Below are 14,147 nucleotides of genomic sequence, written 5' to 3' on the forward strand. Positions count from 1 at the left end.
TTCAGTTTCCCAAACAATGTTTTGATGCATATAATAAACCAACAATTCTCCCACTTACTAAACACCACAAATGTGTTAACAAGCATATCACCAATATAAAGATTATATCAAACTACACAATTTCATTTAAAACAGTTTCAATGTATTCAGTGAAAGAAACATGAGTGATCCATAAATTATTAACAAATTAATAAATTAACACCATCACCAACACACCAGCAGCATCAATGTAAATTAATCAATACTTGCTATAAAATTTAAATTCATTAATTTTATATTTACGTTTCAGTAGTATAACCGTATTTACATCAATTCAAATAACCCAGCGCCAAACTATACAATATACAGTCCGCTCTACGTGGACTACAAGTCCCATAATGCCTTGCGGTACCAGGAAGTCACTCGCGGCTGGGTTAAACCCGCTCTCACGGCTTACATTTTACCGAGCAAATGTGACGATCAAGGCATGCGGTACATCAACAAATCCAAATAACACAATCCCCAATCATCACCGCATGTGAGTATGGCATTTTGATGACTTTGCAAACATCGCAACAAAGTTAAAATGACAGCTCGGAGACGCTCGCAAAGCGGCGTCATCAAGTAGCGTAAACTGCGAGTTTATTAAGTAAAAAGCATTGAATTTTAACAGATAAACCAACATCACCCACAACATAATGAAAACGAAGTGCTTTTACCTGTTGGCTGTACACCGGGTCAGGACTCACTACTTTTCGTGCTGAACCACCGCGGCATTTGACTTTTCAAACGTGACAAGCCGATCATGTCACACGCATGGACATTTGATCACGTGCCACGCACGGACATTTCATCACGTGTCAACGATGTCACCCACGAACATTTAAGGGACCGTTCGCTAAACTCCTCCGTTTGCCATTAAGGGCAGCGCAAATACTGTGAAACAACAATGCAGGACTCCAAATTGAATTTTTCTAAATATTGGTACAGTGTAAATGCACATCCCAAACAGTAAGCTACTTCATATGCTGGTAGCAGTACTGCTGACCAGTTTATTAAGTCTGTGTGCGGGCCAGACGTTATTGATTTTATGACAGAGGCTGGGGGCCGGATGAAATTTGACCAAGGGCCGCATTTGGCCCCCGGGCCGGACTTTGGACATGTCTGGCCTAGACCGTTTTGTGAAAAAATATTTACTAAGCGATCTATTACATACCTGAGTATTATTTCATCATTTCAAAAATAAGCGCATGTGGTGCAAAATGGTCTGTTGCGTGAGTGAGGCTGATCCTCTTAGAAGACTGGGCCACGATTAAGGTCCTGACACCCTGGACCGTTGTCCCTATGAGCGGGACGCAGGGGGGCCGCATACCTACCGCATACACAGTACAGGTCGTTTGTTAACACCGCTAGGTTGCTCTGACCAGACCGGATAGGCTTGAAGAGTCTAGCAAAGTCTTCCATGGACCGGAGAGGAAAAAACAAGCCATTCAAAGCGTGTGGGCAAAGCGCAAAGACTGCGGTCATCCACGACAGCACACAGGACAAAAGCCGCCCCGAGCAGCTCTCGTCCTGTGTGGAGTCTTCAATTTGGAGATTTATGTTTTTTCAAAGCGGTGTACTCTCTTGGTACTCCAGTGTATATTACTAACCTGTTGTTGATCGGGTCTCCGCTTGACCTCAGCCACCATGCATCTCTGCTTCTTACACAGTAACTAAATGGAAACAAATACATCCATTACTTTTCGGATCATTTTAAAAATTATATTACCACTATTAATTTTACACATCACAGTTTGTCATCTTAAATCATGTCTACAACATTACCTTGTTGCCTCTTGGAACAGCCGACACATCTGGTTGCTGAAGAGCTGATGGACTAAGTTTGTCCATCTCCTCAAGCAGGGCATGGCTGAACCGAACAGGGTTCAGTGGGATGATGCAGTCTCTCACCATAGGCTAAATACAGATACAAAACACATTACAGTTTTTCTTAAATAACGGCAAATTTACATTTGTAGAAAACAAACACTGCATACCTGCTGCTGAAGGCTTTCTCTCTTGGGAGGTACATGATATGACATTGATCTCTTGGATGGAAGAGAAAATTGTTAGTATCACATTTAAATACAAACATTTCCCCAATATATGAATGCTGTATTTGTACTACATGTCATTTTTTTTTCAATTATTAATGATCATTAGATTTTTAAATTTTTTTTTTTTTTACCTTTGAGCCAACCATTGTCCACTCATCAAGGTTCACTGCAGGAGGTGGTGTAACCTCGATTCTTCTCACAATGGCAGAACTTTTTTCAGGTGCTACTGTAGCAGGAACACACTTCAATGCTGATCTAACAGGAACAGCCACAGGCCTAGGGACTGGAACCAGGTCACGTGTTGCCTGATAGCAGGGCCAGGAGTTTGCAAGGGGGCCCCCCTCCCCCGCCAACCTACCGTACCTACGGATCCTACAAAAGTTTCTTTCTCCTCTTCCTTCTTGCAAAGTCGTCCACTAAAGGCCGAGTTATACTTCCGCGTCAGACCTGCGCCGTCAAGGAAGGTACGAGTTACGACCCTGCGCCGTAGCCTGACGCTCTCCTCTCGAATTTTCTAACCTTCGCGTCGCGTAGACGTGTATGACGTAGCTGAAACGGACTGTGATTGGTCCGCTCAGACTGTTGTTTCCGGTTCAGTGCGAAATCACCGCCATTTTTAAACATTGTCGTCGTAGTGCTACACGCAAAAATGAATCCAGTCGACAAGATGCTGATTGAAGAGGTCTGCAAGTACGACCACCTCTACAATGTGTCGTCAACGAATTATAAAGATTGCCAAATGGCAAACAACTCATGGAAGGAGATAGCGGCAACTCTGGGGTTGGAGGTAGCCAAGTGTATGAAGAAATGGAAGAACCTCCGCAACAAGTACGTGCGAGTGCGAAAGCCAATGGCCACACGAAGCGGTGATCCAGCCGGCCAAAAAGTGTCCACATTTTACCACCTGATGTCCTGGCTGGCACCAAACGTGAAGCACCGGGAAACGGAATCAAATTACTTGGACGAGGTATGTGTGTGTATGCCTTCTATTGGGACAAGAAGCATGCGTGGCAAAAAGGTCCAAGTAGCTTTTGGCCATTTTGGAAAACAACAAACTGAGAACGAGCTCAATTACTATATAAAAAAATAAAAATTAAGTGTTGAATTGTCTCCTGATCTCGATTAAACACTAGAAATTAAGTAACTGAAAACGAGACTTGATGCTTTTTGCAATATATATTGAACTGAAGTAGAAAATGTTTTACAAATGTTCTGCGGCTACAGCAGGGTCTCATTTAGGGGGGGAAAAAATGCAGTTTTGGGGGTTTTCCAAAATGGCCGAAAGGTGCAGACCCAAAAAATCAGTCGGTTTTTAAACCAACACATTGTCTAATTTAAAGTTTTCCCTCTTGCATTTAAAAGGTGTCAACAGGCTCATCATCCAAAGATGAAGGGGAATTTTCCTCATCATCATCTGCGCAGTCCCAGTGCTCCACACCGGACCTACCATCTCCATCTGCATCCCCTGCTCCTCCTGCATCCCCAGCTCCTTCTCTTGCCCAAAAGTCTCCCGTCTCGCCCAAAAAGGAGGCGGAATCCAACGGACGAGTTGCTATTCAAGCACCTTTCCAGGCTTGAGAAAGAGAGACATGAGCTGAGGCAGAGTGGATGTGTACACAAGGTTTGGGCAAACTGTGGCCGAACTTGTGCGGCAAGTGCCAGAGGATCTGAGGAGCGCTCTCATGGTAAAGATTCTCACAGTGATCCACGAAAGTGGATGGCTAGCCAAGCTCTGGACTTTATTTTACTTTTTTTTTCCCCACCCATGTTTGCTGTGACATATTTTACTTTTTCTACTATATAAATAAAGGCGAAGAGGCAGATGCAAACATCAAAAGAGCCAGAAATGACTCACGAAAACACACTACAGACTGTAAACAATGTCTGTGGAAAAGAAATACACTGTATATACTATTCAGTCCACCAATGCTGGCATGCGGGGACACCAATAATAACCCCGCGTTGACGACGGCCCGGTGACGCTACAATATGTTTATGGCACTATTCTGAGCATGCAATTCTATATTTTGAGCACAAAAAATGATGTTGAGCAAAGAAAAAAAATCTACTTTGTGCTACACAATTGTGTTTGCATGTTTTCTTTACCCGCTATCTGTAAATAGCATTCACCATGATGACACCATACTTTTCTCAAGAAGCATGGCCCCATTTGAGAAGCCTTTCACGTCACTGGTGTACTGTTGCACCAGCGTCACGCTCCGATTGGTGGACTTCATAGCCGCCTGTGTATCTAGTTGTTGTTTTTGCATTAGTGTGGTGGCGGGAAAAGGAATAAAAATAAAAGGGCTAAACGGCGTCAAGGCTCGTGTGTCATTTTCGCTGCTAAGCTTTCACTTGACAAGCGTTACAATTTGGTGTGGCGCTGCGTATATATCCTGGAAGCCGCAAACAAGAGTACTTGTGCATTACAGTGGCGATCCAGGAAGTGGCGAGATTTTGACAGGCGGACATGACATGAAAAAAAAAACTGATCGTGCGCTTCTGTGACTGAGGGTACTACGCACCTCACTTTTCATGGTTTAATTTTACCCTACGCATTTTTATATCCTGTACTCCAGTACGGCCGGCATTGAGTTGGGAGGGCTCAGCCACGCAACTGATTGATCGCTGATTTAACGTGAGAGACGAGCTCTATCATAAAACGCTCATCCCTTCAATCCACGATCGGAGGACCACCAATGACAAATTGAAGCATGTTATTGCATGCACGTTTTAGGAGCAGTTTACATGGCGACTCTGCGACACAAAGACGCAATGACTGAGTTGCGGACTCGCCTCGCGTGCATATGGTGTCGGCGAAGACGAAAAATTCTGAATCCTGCCTCCAAAGTGGAAGAATCCCATTTCGAGGGTCGCAGCGTGTTCATATGAATGAAAACTGACTTCGCTTCGATGACGTATGCACTCGCACCCGCACTCGTACGTCACTGTGGGCATGCGCAGTCTGAGCTACTAAACATTCACAACAACAAACATGGCGGAACTTTGGCTTGTCCTTTGTGTAGTGCGCCAAATGTTTGCGTTGTTGTACCTTTTGAGGCAAAAACTTATGTTATCACGGCATTTTTCACAATATCGAAGGCGCAATGAATACTTGCAGCAAGTATTACGACCTTTACCCAGACAGCGCTGGACGATCATTCGACGCATGTGGATTCGACCAGGAAGAATTAGCCTCTGGTGGGACAATTTTGTAAAGGGAAGGGTGGACGATCAGGCCTGGAAAGAAAGCTTTCGTATGTCTCGGGATTCTTTGGTGGCCCTATCGGAAGAACTTCGTCCGTACTTGGAGGGCAACGTCACGAATATAAGAGCCCCGGTGGATGTCCTTAAAAAGGTAGCGTGCACGCTCTACTACCTCAGCGATGAAGGGAGACAGCAGAAGACCGCCAACGCATTTGGTTTGGCTCGAGGCACTGTCTCGTTGATTGTGCGGCGGACGTGTACAGCAATCACAGAAAACCTCGGCAAAAAATACATTAAGTTGCTCTTCACCGCACCTGAGGCTGAAACACTTGTGTCGGGATTCCAACAGGCACATATTATACCACAGTGTTTGGGAGCTCTGGATGGGACCCACATAGAAATAAAACGGCTATCCAATAATTCCATGGACTCCCTTAACAGAAAAGGCAAGTACTCCCTCAACGTCCAAGCTGTATGTGACTACAACTACAGATTTATGGATGTCATTATAAAGTGGCCGGGAAGTGTGCATGACGCACGGATTTTTGCTAATTCTCAAGTGAACACTTACCTGAAAACCGGCAAAATCTCGCCACTGCCTAAGCAGATTGTGGAAGGTGAGGAGGCCATTCCAATTTTTCTCCTGGGCGACCCAGCATACCCTCTCCTTCCCTATTTAATGAAAGAGTATGCCAGTGGTGGCTCCACAGTTCAGGAGCAATACTTCGGACTGTTTCTATGTCGAGCTCGAATGGTCATTTAATGTGCCTTTGGGAGATTGAAGACCAGGTTTTCATGTTTGAGACTGCCAATGGACATAAACCTGATTGATTTGCCTCATGTTATTTATGCATGTTTTGTTTTGAACAACTACTGTGAGATCATGAAGAAACCTGTGGCCGAGGGCCAAGTTTTGCAAACCATGCAGTCAGACAAAAATTGCCAGCCACCTACACATGGCAACAAATATATAACTGAATGTAATGAAGTAGGTGGGAGGAAAGTTAGAGAAATTTTGACAAAATATCTAGACCAGGGGTCGCGTTAACCGGAAATTTTCCGTCGTTGACCGGTTTTTTAAAACTGTGACGGAAAAAACTGAAGTCCGTCAGTCATTTTGACAGGTTGCAATTCACACCCCAGACCACAGGGTGGCGACTTAGCATATTAATTAGCTATTGTCTCTCTTAATGCATGACGTCATTGGCTATTCTGTCAGAATATTGTAGCGTAACTGGGGTCTGGCGGCGGCACCGTGATTGACACATCAACGCGAGGTTCTTATTGGTGCACCCGGTGTGCCAGCGCGTCATCCAATTGATGGACAAGATTGCCGCTTGTGTACAGACCCCAATCACATGACGTCACAACTCCGCCCCCCTGACCGGAGCCGCCATATTGTGTGTCAGCCCGTCATGTTTATACATTACCGCTACGTACATGCCTCCTATTACGGCGTGTTTTTCTGCTCGTTAATATTAATAATCAAAATAGTGAAGGCGTGTGTGGCGGTTGGTTGCTGTAACAGAGAAGATAGACGGAGAGACTTGAAGTTCTACCGTGTTCTGAGCAGTGTTGTTAATCTTACTGAAAAAAAGTAATTAATTATAGTTACAAATTACTTCTCCCAAAAAGTAATTGCGTTAGTAACTCAATTACCTGAATGTAAGAGTAATTAGTTACTTGGCAAAGTAATTGGTGATAATTACTTTTTTTTTTCCCTCAAAAAAAAAAAAAAAAAAAAAAAAAAACATTGGCCACACTATGTGAAGTTTTTTGTGAAGGTTTTTGGTACAATTGGCCCGAGCCCAATTCTTTACCCTAATTTACCCTTTACCCTGAATCAACTGTTAAAAGTTGTTAAAATTGCTCCCATTATTGCATTTGTTCCCTTCTCTCTACTTTCGACATATGAAAGTTTTAAAACTGTTTCATCATTTAAAGATAGATTCAAGTCAAGATTTTGCCGATTTAGAAGTATTTTAGATAAAAAGTTACTTAGGTTCGCTAGGAAGGTTCTCTACAACAGAGCAGTCCTAAAAAGTCTACTGCTTTAAGATGGCGGCTGTCTACTAACGCATTTAGTGCAGTGTTGTTAATTTTACTTTAAAAAAGTAATTAATTACAGTTACAAATTACTTCTCCCAAAAAGTAATTGCATTAGTAACTCAGTTACCTGAATGTAAGAGTAATTAGTTACTTGGCAAAGTAACTAGTGATATTTTTTTTTTCTCCAAAAAAAAAAAAAAAAAACAGGTCACACAATGTGAAGCTTAAAGGGCTTGGGGGACAATTGGCCCAAGCCCAATTCTTTACCCTCCACTTAACTAGACACAAGGGTATTGCGATAACTAGCTAGTAACCTTTGCTATGTGTGGAAGTCTAATTTAAAGTTGTGAATCAATCGTTAAAGTTGTTAAAATTTCTCCCGTTATTGCATTAGTTCCCTTCTGTCTACTTTAAACATGTGTAAGTTTTAAAACTGTTTCATCATTTAAAGATAGATTTAAGTTAAGATTTTGCCGATTTAGGAGCATTTTAGATTAAAAAAAATTACTTAGGTTCGCTAGGAAGGATCTCTACATCAGGGCCTTCCTGAGAGGTCTACTGCTTTAAGATGGCGGCTGTTTACAAACGCATGTAGTCCTTAAAACATGTTGGCAATGCAGCAGTGTCTGTCATATGCATCTAGATCTATAATATGATATCTACCGTGTCATGTGGGCGTAGTTTGTCGGCTATGGCTGCAGTCAGGTATTATTGGAGCCATCTAGCATCGCGGTTGCAACGGCGTCTTCCCCACTCCTGCTCTGCTCTCGTCCCCGTGAGTCCGTTTCTCTCAGACTTTTTTTTATTCAACCAACTTAGTAACGCATAGTAACGCACGCCTTTCCCGCCTCAGTAACGGTAACGGCGTTGCCAAGATGAGAAAAGTAATTAATTAGATTACTCATTACTGAAAAAAAATAACGCCGTTAGTAACGCCGTTATATTGTAACGCCGTTATTAACAACACTGGTTCTGAGAGACGCGAAGATGAGAGCGAGATGGACTGCTGTAATTCGACAAGAAATCTGGGCACCAAACGATCACCACAGACTATGTAGTAGTCTTTTTATATCTGGTAAGATGCATTTAATATATATTTAGAAGATTTTGGGCTGACAACCACAATTAAGATCATTGTGTGACGTTGGTGATTGGGGTCTATATCGTTGCCTCCTTTTCTTTGGGGGCGGAGTTGTTGGCGGTAAGCAGAGTAAAAAGGGAGAAAAATACCACGACTTCCGTGTCTTATTTTTCGCCGCCAAGCAAGCGTTACAATATTAATTAAAAATGAATGAAAACTAAATACAGTGGTACCTCTACATACGAAGTTAATCCGTTCCAGGACCTTGTTTGTAAGTCGAAATGGTCGTATGTCGAGCAGGATTTTCCCATAGGAATACATTATAATTCCATTAATTCGTTCCACAGTCCAAAAACCTGCACTAAATCCTTAAAAAATACTGCTGGTGCCATTACAAATGGCAATTACACGTAGCAAAACAAATAAATTATAAATCAAAATTGGAATAATATAATAAAAAGAATAATAATAATTCCTGTAATAGTGTAACGAATCGGGTTCTAATAAGGCGGACGTTTTTTTGTGTACCTGAACGCACCGCGGGGCTGACGTGCCTGGACCGGTGAGCTTGAGTTTCACTTTCACTTTGAATGTTCTCTTGAGAACACCGTCAATTGCGGCAGACAGCAGGCGTTTTGTGTTGAATAAGTTGTGAAAGAAATGATGAAAACGTGGCGAAGCTGGCGATTTCTTTGGAGATGTTACCACAATAAGAATTGTCAGCTTAACTTATAAAGACTGGCGAACGATGGTCGGAGGAGGACCATGGAGATGTATTGTTGAGCCATTTCACGGATGCCCACCCCACGCTCATATTTTTCTGTCATTTGCATCTTCATTTAGAAGGTAAGCATCAACTTTTTCCTTGTTTCACCACCTGTACCAACCTTTTCTGAAACCTGTGTTGATTTGTCACACAAGAAAATCCGCCGTGCATTCGTCTGCGGTGCTGCCATTGTCGTCGTATTTCGAGCATGTCGTCGGATGTAGAAACAAATGGCGAGTCAAATTTTACGTCGGATGTCGAAAAGTTCGTGTGTCGAAGCGATCGCATGTAGAGGTACCACTGTACTATTGAATATGTCATCATTATCATTTTAAAAATTTAAGTGACTGGTAAAAATAGACTATGACCGGATTTTTATGACGCTGTCAGTCAAAATGACAGACAACGAAAATGTCTAGCGCAACCTCTGATCTAGACCCATAAATTTTGTTTGTTCCTTTTTCATAATTGTGTGTGTGAGATGCCTTAAATTAAACGAAAAAATGAGCACTCAATGTTTTTATTGGTGACATACTTTAACACACTTTAAAATGGAGGTAGAATTGTACCGTATTGCTTTTTACAATAGCATACTGTAACACTGTTTTTTAACTATATACTGTAACAAGCAGCATTGGCTTTTTAACTCACTTCAAAATGGTATTGTTCCGTACTGCTTTTACAGTAGCATACTGTAACAAAAGGTAGCATTTTTTTAACAACAACATACAAAATAGAGGTAGCATTGTTTTGCTTTTTACAGCAGAGGTGTCATCGACTTTCCCTATGAAATTTAAGGCGGGGGTAATATTTGGTCCTGCTCCCCCAACATGCGCTGATATGAGGGTGCTGTCCCCAACATGGGATTATATATGGGGGCTTCCCTGTAGACATTCTGTGGTGCAAACATTCCAGGATACACTTGACCTCGCTGATAATAGTGCGAATGATGCTGTGAGATAACAGTGGTCAACATTGTCATGGATTGATTTACGGATTGTAACACGTCATCCATTTTACTAGTGACCTCGTCCAACTTGCTGAGGTGCTTCTCTTCAGACTGACGAGCCAACTCCAACATTTCCCTCTTGATTCGGAGGCCCTCTTCAACAGCTGGATCCGAATGGAGTTTCCTTTTCAGCCTGCCTCTTCTGTGGTCATCCAGCTGTTTCTGTTAATGACACAAAAATGATCAAACACAGAAAAATAATGCATCGAGGCCCAATTTGCCCTGGTGTAGTGACCCCTTAACAAAGAACTAGACCATTGACATAAGAGACCTCACCTCGGTTCAATTTTTATATTATATATATATATATATATATATATGTATATCCGCTGCATTAAAATGTAAAAAGTAAATGTTTGGAGTAGCAGCAGCAGCATTAGCTGAGTTGCTCACCTCGCTCTGTTTATAGGGGGGTGGAGGGAAGGGGCAAGCAAGCTTCATTTGCATACAAAGAAAGGAATATATGGAGCTTTGTGGCCCAGGTATAACTGAAAATTACATTTTGTACCCGCAAGCTAGGCGCATAGTACACGAGGAGGAGTTCTTAACAAGTACATCCGAGGAAATACATTTAAAAAAAAACTTACTTTGAGCAAGCTTCGCCTTTCTTCCACCTCGGACGTTGACCCGCTGTTTTCTGAGAGGTTAGCAGAACTCACAGAACTCTCATTGGAACACGGCGTTGAGGCTCGAATGTTGGCGGGGTTTTCTATCGGATTTGCCACATCTGCGGTCTCCACACCACCGGTGATTGTCTCGGTAGCCAGTGAGCCTCCCCATATCTCATGGCAAAGTTCGAAATATAAGAAAACGACTCGCCCATGGCCACTTCTTTTGCCTGCATCCACCGCCTTCCTGTATTTTGTCCTTATTGCTTTCAGTTTGGAGGTGATTTGCCCCTTCGTTACCTCTTCGGTGCTGTGTGGGAATTGCGCGTTCCCAATTGGGTATTGTCTTTTGAAACTGTCGTGAATGTCCTTATATTTGGTCTGGCAGGACTCCCAGTCAATGTTCTCCGTGCTTTTTGCAGCTTTATAATCCAACGTGGCGCGTAGTAAAAGTTCTACTTCCTCATCCATCCAAACCAAAAAACGCGGGGCAGTGGTCGCCATGGCTATCAGTGTGCGGATATGCTGTTTCCGGTCTGTGGAGGTTGTTGTCAAGGAAGTGCGTTATTGGCTTCCCCCTTTGTAAAACTACACCGCCCACTAGGGCCTGGCATTAATACCACATCGTTTTCACGTGGAATTGCGATATCGTTCGAATGTAAACATGGAACCATATAGATGCTAATGTGAAATTTTTAGTCTTCTCGGAGAGTCCCCGTGTAAACTGCCCCTTAAAGGCTCAAGAAAAATGTGTGAATATATTATCAGTGCTTCACGATGATTCGGCTAGTACCACATTTTAAATTAGGGTTTGGTGAAGAGGCAGATGCACTCATCAAAAGAGCCAGAAATGACTTGCGAACACATACACTACAGACTGTAAATAATGTCTGTGGAAATCAAATATACTTACCGCAATGCAGTCCACCAATGGGAGTGTCGCGCTGGCGCACGGGCACACCAATAATAACCCCGCGTTGACGGCGGCTCAGTGACGCTACAATACATTTGTGCCACTATTCTAAACGCGCAATGATATATCTTGAGTCCCAAAAACAATATTGAGCAAAACAAATCTACTTTGTGCTCCACAATTGTGTTTGCATGTTTTTTTTACCCGCTATCCATAAAAAGGCATTCACCATGATGACACCACTGCGATAACTTTCTCAACTGGGGACACACCCCCGTAAATCTTGCTCTCAATCACGTCTGCCTTTGGGTGGACAACAACTCTATATAAGCCAGACGAACAGCCTACCGGCATTATCTACGACTGAAATTCGAAGAGGCATCTCGGTAAGCATGTTATTACTTGTCTACCGGCTCTGATAAGCGTCAATACCTTTGTGCGTCTACTGATTTATAATAGTTATACTGTATTAAAGTAATTGTTGTTATTTTACGCCTATATCATATTGAAGTTTTTCTTTGTTTTCCTGATATGTTTGTTTTGCCTTACAGGTTTTTTCCACTGTTGACTATCGCAAAAAGTAAGCGTTTTTTTAAATGTGGTTTTAAAATAATGCTAGAATTTTGTAAGAGGTGTAGACGTAAATGCTTTTGGTTTGTTCCGTTTCAACACAACGATGTTATACACACATTTACAGGCATGACATCGAAGTCATCTTGTCTAACGAACGATTCACTTTTACCGCTGCGTCACCGTTGCTTCATATTGTGATCAAGAAAACGTTGCATTTAGTTGGAGGCTTTGTCTTTCAGCGGTATGAACACGGTCCATGAGCTACGGGAGGTGGGGAGGTTTGAATTTGTTGTATTACTTTGCGTGAATATGAAACTGATAGAAAATGTTCATTAAATCTATCGTAGAAGCCAGTAAAAAAATATTGAAATTTTAACATTGAATACCCCATTACTAGGTTGTAATAATTAAAAACGGCACAATGTAACATTTAAGCATTGCACAAGGAGTGCTTCAAAAACATCGTTGTTGTGCGCACACGCTGGCATTTACATTGCAATTCGCCATCTTGCACATAGAATGACTGTCTTTAAAGTTATGAAAAAAAAACATACTTGTGGAGAAAAAAAATGCCAACAATAGTCCACTTTGATTTACTTTTAATAATTTACCCATATAAACTATTTAGGTCCTTAAAATAATGTTTACAATTACTATGTTGACTGGTAATTACGCATAAGAAAGGAACACTGCAGAGCGCTAGAGTGCGTGGACGTGCAGCCATTTGTTCATGCACAACAACTTATATGGAAAGTCTACAAAAAAGGGACTATGCAGTGACATATACTTTGTGTGTTTCAGAAAATGGAATCTCCAAACAAATTCCCGAGGGATGCAGATGCTGATTTCATGCAGCTAAGACAAAGGCTCCAAATGTTTAGTGTAAGTGACATTTTTTGATGGACTGTTTTTCTTAATGCTAACAAGTGTGTAATAAATAATCACCGTTGGACATCACTACACAGTTTACAGCCAAGATAAAAAACAAAACAAAAAACATTGTCTTCCATTGTTTAGTTTTGTATAAACTTTCATTTGCCTTTACTATCTCTTTGCCGAAGAAGAATTATATTTTATTCAACATGAACTGTTAAACTATGGAATTAATATATGCCATTTCTGTTTCTATGTGCAGTCTCAATGCAAGGATGAAGGTCTGACACGTGAACAATTGTACTCAGAAGCCATATAACCCCTCTCACACGTCATCCTAAACAAAATACTGACAGACGCGAGAAAATTGAGAGTTGCTCAATGTAGTGTGCACAGTAAAGACGCCATCATCAGAACTCAACAAAAAGAAATAGAAGAACTGAAGCAAGAGAGAAAAATGTTGTTAGATGAGTGCATTAATAATGCAAAAATATGGAAACATATTCAAATATACATTTATTATCATGATGTAATGAAAACTAAGAATTTTGTTTTTGGTGTTCAGACGACTGGGATGAAGTCTCCGATGACACTGCAAATGTACCAGTGGATAAAAGTCCAGAAGCCCCCCTCACCACAACAACTGAAAATCCAGTACCATCAAAGGAAGGTGAACATTCACCAGGCCCATCTAAAAAACTTAAATGTTTAAATTTTTGTCATTTACTACATGAGTGGTTGACATAAAAAAATTGAGAATGTTTTGATTTTAAAATAAAGTCTGTTATAATAAAAGTAAAGGTGTGCGTTTTATTGCAAGAATTATCAATGTTTATGTCTATGAATGTTGACTGTTTAGTAAAGTTAATACTGGAATGTTTAATCCATTACTTTTCATTAGATTGCTATCAGAGTGCATAGTTTATATTTCAATGTTGAAACTTGTGGCATTTGTGTGTCTCATTGTTATATATAGGTGACACTGTTACG

At 41.5% G+C, this 14,147-nt stretch overlaps 1 long non-coding RNA gene across 1 annotated transcript; it reads left to right on the forward strand.

The window, feature by feature from the left end:
• Positions 1-322: 322 nt before the first annotated feature.
• Positions 323-13,607, forward strand: LOC130924228 (uncharacterized). The gene is made up of 3 exons (XR_009064847.1): positions 323-517; positions 13,086-13,166; positions 13,420-13,607. It is a non-coding gene; the product is annotated as an uncharacterized LOC130924228 (long non-coding RNA).
• Positions 13,608-14,147: the final 540 nt, after the last annotated feature.

Source organism: Corythoichthys intestinalis, chromosome 11 (assembly GCF_030265065.1).
Source record: "Corythoichthys intestinalis isolate RoL2023-P3 chromosome 11, ASM3026506v1, whole genome shotgun sequence".
In the NCBI taxonomy this organism is placed as follows: Eukaryota; Metazoa; Chordata; class Actinopteri; order Syngnathiformes; family Syngnathidae; genus Corythoichthys; species Corythoichthys intestinalis.